We start from the raw sequence: 6,859 nt of genomic DNA, 5'->3' as shown, positions 1-6,859 counted from the left end.
CAGCCTCTCAGCATCTACCCTGCCAAGCCCTCTAAGAATTTTATATGTTTCAATGAGATCGCCTCTCATTCTTCTAAACTCCAGAGAGTATAGGCCCATTCTACTCAATCTCTCCTCATAGGACAACCCTCTCATCCCAGGAATCAATCTAGTGAACTTTCATTGCACCCCCTCTAAGGCAAGTATATCCTTCCTTAGATAAGGAGACCAAAACTGTACACAGTACTCCAGGTGTGGTCTCACCAGAGCCCTATATAATTGCAGCAAGACCTCCTTACTCTTATACTTCAACCCTCTTGCAATAAAGGCTAACATACTATTTGCCTTCCGAATTGCTTGCTGTACCTGCATGTTAACTTTCTGTGATTTGTGTACCAGGACACCCAAATCCCTCTGAACACCAACAATTTTTAGTATCTCACCTTTTAAAAAATATTCTGCTTTTCTGTTCCTGGTTTTTACCCACCCTCATCATTCCTATGGTCCTTTGTTTTAACAATGTTTGTCCGACTCTGTCAGTGAAGCTGAGAGCTTCTGCCACATCTGTGCAATCTTCACAACTCCTCAACTGAGAGCCCGCAAGCTCCATGTTCTGGTGACCTCTAACCTCCAGCTGCAGCAAAGAAAAAAGCCGTAGACGTTTCAGTTAAAAAAATTACAGATTGAATATGATAAATTATGAATTTTCTTATTTGTATTTAAAAATAGTGACAAGATGGAGTGAGCTGTGCTAAATGATTGAGGGATGCTGTCCATAACTTGGAAGCTGTGTGACAGCCCGTCAATAAAGTGGAAAATGCTGCTGATTATGCGAGGTCTTGGCTGTGTTGTAATATGAAACTGAGCACACAAGACATTCCCTCTGTGAGGGGGAAGGTTAATGGTGTCTGTCAATAATACAGAGAAGTTCTACCTTAACACTTCCCGTCAAAGTGACATTCACCCATCCCAAAGGTGGTGGTTTGGGTCTTATAATATTTCTCGGTTACTCGGGTAATGAAAAGAGGTTGAACATTTAATTTTTATCAGTCAATCATAGAATCATAGAATCTTACAGTGCAGAAAGAGGCCATTCGGCCCATCGCACCAGTGCTGGCTCTTTGAAAGAGATCTCCAATTAGTCCCACTCCTCCTGCTCTTTCCCCGTAGCCCTGCAAATTTTTCCTTTTCAACTATTTATCCGATTCCCTTTTGAAAGTTATTATTGAATCTGCTTCCACCGCCCTTTCAGGCAGCGCATTCCAGATCATCACAACTCACTGCGTAAAAAAATTCTCCTCACCTCCCCTCTGGTTCTTTTGCCAATTACATTAAATTCATGTCCTCTGGTTACCAACCCTCCTGCCAGTGGAAATAGTTTCTCCTTATTTACTCTATCAAAAGCCTTCATAATTTAAAACGCCTCTATTAAATCTCCCCTTAACCTTCTCTGCTTTAAGGAGAACAATCCCAGCTTCTCCAGTCTCTCCATGTAACTACCACATGACCTCAATGTTACTTCCATTTAAAAATATTAAAATTGGAATTCATAAGAAATAATTAACGTCACAGAATGAAAGGAAGAGTTCAGGGTATGGAGGTTCATAGAATTTCCATCACTGAAAAAGGCCATTCACCCCATTGTGTCCATACTAGATCTTCACCTGGAGGTGTCCACTCTGATCCCATTCCCTTTCCATTTCCCCGTATCCTTTTACATTTTTCCTTTTCAAATACTTTTTCAATTCGTCTTAAATTATGTTCTAGTCTCTGCCTCAATATCCACTTGTGGCAATGCATTCCCTGTTGTAATAACCCCCTGTATGAAAACATTTCTGATCTTTCGCCTTTTGGACTTGGATTCAAATTCTTTCTTTCTTTCTTTCTCTCTCTCTCAGAGTACAGGCTATTTTGTAAGGACCAGTATCAGACACCCATGCACAATATATGATTCTGCTGCTGAGATGGAACTATTTGTAAGGTGGCCTGTCCCTTTAAGGCCACAAATTGTTCTGAATGAGAACAATCCGAAGACCAATTAGAGGATTTGTTTCTCTGTAGATTGGCAGCTGCTTGTAAATGCCCCTGTGCCCATTTATAATGGAAACTGCCTATGTAAACTTTTCACAGTGTAATTACACCTTCCCACCAATGAAGCTACACCAGGCACTTAAACATATAATCCAGGCCGACACTCCCAGTGCAGTACTGAGGGAGTGCTGCACTGTCGGAGGTGCCGTCTTTCGGATGAGTCCCGAATGCCCTCTCAGGTGGATGTAAAAGATCCCATGGCACTATTCGAAGAAGAACAGGGGAGTTATAGAGTCATAGAGTCATAGAGTTATACAGCACGGAGAGAGGCCCTTCGACCCATCGTGTCCGCGCCGGCCATCAGCCCTGTCTACTCTAATCCCATATTCCAGCATTTGGTCCGTAGCCTTGTATGCTATGGCATTTCAAGTGCTCATCCAAATGCTTCTTGAATGTTGTGAGGGTTCCTGCCTCCACAACCCTTTCAGGCAGTGAGTTCCAGACTCCAACCACCCTCTGGGTGAAAAAGTTCTTTCTCAAATCCCCTCTAAACCTCCCGCCTTTTACCTTGAATCTATGCCCCCTTGTTATAGAACCCTCAACGAAGGGAAAAAGCTCCTTAGTATCCATCCTATCTGTGCCCCTCATAATTTTGTACACCTCAATCATGTCCCCCCTCAGCCTCCTCTGCTCCAAGGAAAACAAACCCAATCTTCCCAGTCTCTCTTCATAGCTGAAGCTCTCCAGCCCTGGTAACATCCTGATGAATCTCCTCTGCACCCTCTCCAAAGCGATCACATCCTTCCTGTAGTGTGGCGACCAGAACTGCACACAGTACTCCAGCTGTGGCCTAACCAGTGTTTTATACAGCTCCATCATAACCTCCTTGCTCTTATATTCTCTGCCTCGGCTAATAAAGGCAAGTATCCCATATGCCTTCTTTACCACCTTATCTACCTGTTCCGCCGCCTTCAGGGATCTGTGAACTTGTACACCAAGATCCCTCTGACCCTCTGTCTTGCCTAGGGTCCTCCCATTCATTGTGTATTCCCTTGCCTTGTTAGTCCCTCCAAAGTGCATCACCTCGCACTTTTCCGGGTTAAATTCCATTTGCCACTGTTCCGCCCATCTGACCAACCCATCTATATCGTCCTGCAGACTGAGGCTATCCTCCTCGCTATTTACCACCCTACCAATTTTTGTATCATCAGCGAACTTACTGATCATACCTTTTACATTCATATCCAAGTCATTAATGTAGACCACAAACAGCAAGGGACCCAGCACCGATCCCTGTGGTACCCCACTGGCCACAGGCTTCCAGTCACAAAAACAACCTTCGACCATCACCCTCTGCCTTCTGCCACTAAGCCAGTTTTGTATCCAAAGTGCCAAGGCACCCTGGATTCCATGGGCTTGTACCTTCTTGACCAGTCTCCTGTGGGGGACTTTATCGAAGGCCTTACTGAAATCCATGTATACCACATCCACTGCGTTACCCTCATCCACACGCCTAGTCACCCCCTCAAAAAATTCAATCAAATTAGTCAGACATGATCTTCCCTTGACAAAGCCATGTTGACTATTCCTGATTAATCCTTGCTTCTCCAAGTGGAGACTAATTTTGTCCTTCAGAATTTTTTCCAATAATTTTCCTACCACTGATGTTAGGCTCACTGGCCTGTAGTTCCCCGGTTTTTCCCTACTCCCCTTCTTGAATAATGGTATTACATTAGCGGTTCTCCAGTCCTCTGGCACATCCCCTGTGGCCAGAGAGGTTCTGAATATATGTGTCAGAGCCCCCGAGTTCTCCCCGGTGTCCTGGGGCCAATATTTATCCGTCAACCAACATCATTAAAACATGGTGATCTGGTCATTTATCACATTTCTGTTTGTGGGATCTTGCTCTGTGCAAATTGGCTGCCGCGTTTCCTACATTACAACAGTGACTCCACTTCAAAAAAAATACTCCATTGGCTGTCGAGCGCTTTGGGATGTCCTGAGGTTGTGAAAGGTGCTATATAAATGCAAGTTCTTTCTTTATAAAGGACCGGGCACTTTCTCACTATTTGTGGAAGCATGTTCTGTGTACACAGACACACACATGCACGTACACAGACACGCTGTCATGCACACACATGCACACATATGCACATGCAGCCATGCACGCAGGCACACACACAAACTCTAACACACAAATACACATACAGACATATACAGATACACACACACATACATACACACACACAGACACATACACACACACATACACACAGATACACAGACACACACACATAGATACACACACATACACACAGACACATACACAATCACATACACAGACACAGATATATACAGACACACACACAGACACACACAGAGACACAGACAATCACACACATACTTAACCATCAATCTGCAAAAGGTCATCAACTATTCAAAACAGGAGAAAACCAACAATTAGTCTTAAAATTACAGCATGAATCAAACCGACATTGGTGGCAGGCTGTCGACAGATTCCACACTGACAGTAATTAGGTGAGAGCCAGGAGCTGGCGTTCATCCCTAAAATAGCTCCAATCCTAGAGCTGATCCAAAATGACAGTACTGGTTCAGGGAAAGATCCAATTTATGTATAGCTCAGAACCAGATGTGGCTCTGATCCAGATGTAGGTCTAATCCAAGTGTAGGTCTGATCCAGTTGTAGGTCTGATCCAAGTGTAGGTCTGATCCAGGTCTAGCTCTGATCCAGGAGTAGGTCTGATCCAGGTGTAGCTCTGACCCAGGTCTAGCTCCGATCCAGGAATGGGTCTAATCCAGGTGTAGGTCTATTCCACCTTAATCGGCACTACCTGACAACAATTCAGGCCCTAGCTTCCAGCAGATCACCACTGGATCAGGAGTGGGAACCTGGGCTGATGTATTTTTTATGGCCTTCCTTAGCCCAGGGACACTGCGGTCAAGGCTTGCCCAGACCAGGGAAAGCTTGTGAGGCTCAGTGTCCAGCCAGCAGGGGAGCACCTCGTCTTAAATCTATGTCTGGTCAAACATTGAGGGGGGGCAATCAGTCGCAAAATGGGCATTGGCGAAATCGGCAGCCCCGCTTTTTACACCCCGTCCAATTCTCAAGCCACTAGAAAAGAAAATGGGTCTGACCCCAAAACCAGTCGCCTCTCCTGAGCACGGCAGGTGAATCAGGGTTGCCAACCCTCCAGGATTGTCCTGGAGTCTCCAGGAATTAATGATTAATCTCCAGGACACTGCTACGGGCAACACCCGGGGAGAAAAATCATAGGGGGAGGATGTTAAAAATAATTGCATGTTTTTTCGCTCATTTTTTTTTGAATGCATTTGTTTGTTAGTTTTAAAAATACTGGATATGTGAAAAGAGGCTGTTCGACCGGGTTGGAGGTGGTTGGCCATGTGATCAAACCTCCAGGAATACGTCTGAGCAGAGTTGGCAACCCTGCAGGTGAACAGGACTCCGTGGAAGGCACGAAGGAGAGGAGCAGGAAGCAGAGTGAGGGGAGTTTACACACCCAACGATGTCGGATACTGATGTGAATTAATGATGTTTAGCAGCCCATCTGCCTGATTCCCAACGTGAATTCACTTGGTGCCACCAGGCCAGAGGTTTTGTTGTGAATTCTATGAGGAAATATATCACTTGTGAAATGAAAGGTTCGATTAATAGTGTCTCCCAGCTTCCGTAGCCCGAAGCTGGCTTGAATGTGACTTTGTATCCTGACTCGCATCAAGTCCCGTTCACCCATCACCCCCTCTGCTCGCTGACCTTCGTTGGCTCCCGGTCTGGCAGCCTCGATTTTAAAATTCTCGTCCTTGTGTTCAAATCCCTCCGTGGCCTCGCCTCTCCCAATCTCTGTAACTCCCTCCAGCCCTACAACCCTCCGAGATCTCTGCGCTCCTCCAATCCTGGCCTCTTGCGCATCCCTGATTTTAATCGCTCCACCATTGGCGGCCGTGCCTTCAGCTGCCTGGGCCCAAAGCTCTGGAATTCCTTCCCTCAACCTGTCAGCCTCTCTCTCCTCCTTTAAGACGCTCTTTAAAAACTACCTCTTTGACCAAGCTTTTGGTCACCTGTCCCAATATCTTCTTGTTTTGTTTGATAATCGTTCCTGTGAAGCACCTTGGGAGGTTTTACTACGTTAAAGGCGCTATATAAATGCAAGTTGTTGTTGTCTTTGCTTATCTCTGAGCAAAGAAGTTATGCTAAACTTGTACAGAACCTTGGTCAGACCAAACTTGGAGTACTGCGAACAGTTCTGGTCTCCAGACTATAAAAAGGATATAGAGGCGCTGGAGAAGGTGCAAAAAAGATTTACAAGGATGATAAGAGCAATGATAGGTTACAACCATCAGGAAAGATTGAATAGACTGGGGCTCTTTTCTCTAGAAAAGAGCAGGCTGAGGGGTGACCTGACAGAGGTCTTTAAGATTATGAAAGGGTTTGATAGGGTAGACGTAGAGAAGATGTTTCCACTTGTGGGGGAGACCAGAACTAGGGGCCATAAATATAAGATAGTCACTAATAAATCCAATAGGGAATTCAGGAGAAACTTCTTTACCCAGAGAGTGGTGAGAATGTGGAACTCGCTCCCACAAGGAATAGTTGAGGTGAATAGTGTAGATGCATTTAAGGGGAAGCTCGATAAACACGAGGGAGAAAAGAATAGGAAATTATGTTGACGGGGTGAGATGAAGTAGGGAGGGAGGAGGCTCGTGTGGAGCATAAACACCGGCATGGACCTGTTGGGCTGAATGGCCTGTTTCTGTGCTGTACATTCTATGTAATTTGTAATTATCTCTCATGCTTCTCGTTGTGAGCCTA

Source organism: Heptranchias perlo, chromosome 29, assembly GCF_035084215.1.
Source record: "Heptranchias perlo isolate sHepPer1 chromosome 29, sHepPer1.hap1, whole genome shotgun sequence".
Classification (NCBI taxonomy): Eukaryota; Metazoa; Chordata; class Chondrichthyes; order Hexanchiformes; family Hexanchidae; genus Heptranchias; species Heptranchias perlo.
Note: the sequence above shows the minus strand (reverse complement) of the source record.